The sequence below is a fragment of the Conger conger genome, chromosome 4 (genome assembly GCF_963514075.1).
Source record: "Conger conger chromosome 4, fConCon1.1, whole genome shotgun sequence".
Lineage (NCBI taxonomy): Eukaryota > Metazoa > Chordata > Actinopteri > Anguilliformes > Congridae > Conger > Conger conger.
The window spans coordinates 71,211,559-71,213,727 of NC_083763.1; positions in this window are offsets into that span (position 1 = coordinate 71,211,559).

A 2,169-nucleotide genomic window follows, 5' to 3' on the forward strand; every position below is an offset into this window, starting at 1 on the left:
TAACGCGTCTATTATATTACCATCTAAAAATAACGTCGTAAATTACGCGTTAAGAAGGTCTGTCTCTCGCTCTGAGATGACGTATATTGTATTAGAAAACCATAATTGCTGGTGTACTTTCTCTGCTACTACCGAGGATAGTCGCATACACTTACACAGCAGATTCAAGAGAGATTATTATATTTACGTTAAAGAGTATAATCTAATCTGGTGTACACGTGGTTATTCTCAATAGGAACTATGGACAGGAGAGAGGGGACACGAGCAATGTTGGTTTCTAATATGAAATTAGGGACAATTGACAGCAATTACTTTATGCATAACATGTTTTACATCGAAGCTAAACTTGAATACGAATTTTCAGAGTGCAGTAAGGGATATGTTGGATTCTACATTGTCCTGTTTTTTCTTGCCTCCAATATGTTTTGGTATATTTTTAGTGAGGATAAAACAACCTCATTTCAATTCAAGCCATTTATCAATGATAATATAAAAATGGCAGTCTAATCTTGAACCAGAACAAGAGCAAACATTAAAAAAAGCAGAATCTGATGCATCCATATAAATTCAACAGACATCTAATTACAATAATTATTCTTTGGCTAATCTGTGGAGAAACCATTTTAGTTCTTTATGAGAATCTATGTAGGTGTGAAGTGGGAAAGCTGTAAGACAAAGAACCCATGAACTAGATAGGGTTCTTCTATGGTATCAGTAGATTCTTTTTGGGATGTTTTTTCTGAGAGTGTACAGTACTATGATTCCTCTCCTAAAACAGAAAATGCACCTCATGCAGGACTCTTGCAATATATTTTGGGAGTGTAACACTTATACAATTACAGCCTACATATACAATTCAATTCTGTCTTTATTTATTCTTTTGGTATGTTAATTACACTCTATGGTAATAAAATGTCTGTTTCAGTACTGGTGTTGTACATCTGAGCAAGGTACAGTAAATATCCAAGTATGTGAATTGTTGTTTTGCATCAAAAGGAAAATCATAAATGCTCCTTGCATCAGATATGAATGTGAATCTACAGTAATAAAACTTCAGTAAAACTAGTTTTACTATATGTATGGTATACATTTATTACATTTACCATTTCCTTAAAAATAGAGTTTTTTTAACACGGCAGTTAAATGTGGAATTTACTTAAAAGAATAATACTTTATTAGATTAAAGACAGGTTTTAGAGACAGATTACAAAGCCTAGAATCGTATTTGATCGGTGAGTTTCCTCAAAAAATCCACAACTATCCAGTCAAAAGACCTGCTCTCCACAACATATGTGCTGTGATTGGTTCAGTTCTGCATGCACACAATCTGGAACCCTCACTGTCCCATCACCAGGCGTTCATACATGGCCTGCAGACGTAGGCTCTGAGCTCCACACGCATCCTCAGAGCCCAGTGTAGAAGGCATCTTTATTGGGATACAACTTCAATTATAATCCGCAAGATTCCCCCAGCACTCCGTACCTCACAAGTTCCAAAATGTCAAATTAAAGTATTGAAACAAGGACAAACAAACTGTAGCTTTGTAAAAGTAAAATAAAGTTTGACGATGGACATTTTCAAATAACAACGAAAGCAAGAAATAAAAATAAATAAATAGGTAAATAAAAACTAGACGGGCCCAAGCCTTCATCTGGCATTTTCAAATGAGAGGAGAAACCAAGGCTCTTTAAATTCCAGTCAAATTACGGATAATTTACAGAAATTAATATAACTTCAATTCAATTTTGTGTTACCATCACAAAACGAATTAAAATGGAAGAAAATATTTTGTAAGACTTCAAATGTAAATAACATTAAGAAGAAAAAAATAAAAACGTTCCATCTTTCAGCAGGCTGAAAAGGAGTTCAGGCCTATAATATGTATAATTAAAAGAAAATTAAAATGGAGGCTGTTTCTCATAAAGTGTGCTATTCTCATGGTGTCGTGATCCTTCAAACATGATAAAGTGCACAACGAAGCTTATTATATCTGATTACACTCAATTACGGTACTGCACAAAACGCGAAAGACACTCGATTACAGCTTCAGGCGTGTCTCACGAGAGACAAGTCATAAAAATAAATTCTCTGTGAACATTCTCTTCAAAGATAATGATGTGGAATTAAAAAAAATAAAAAGTCAATGTTCAGTTTTTCTAAATCACAAAA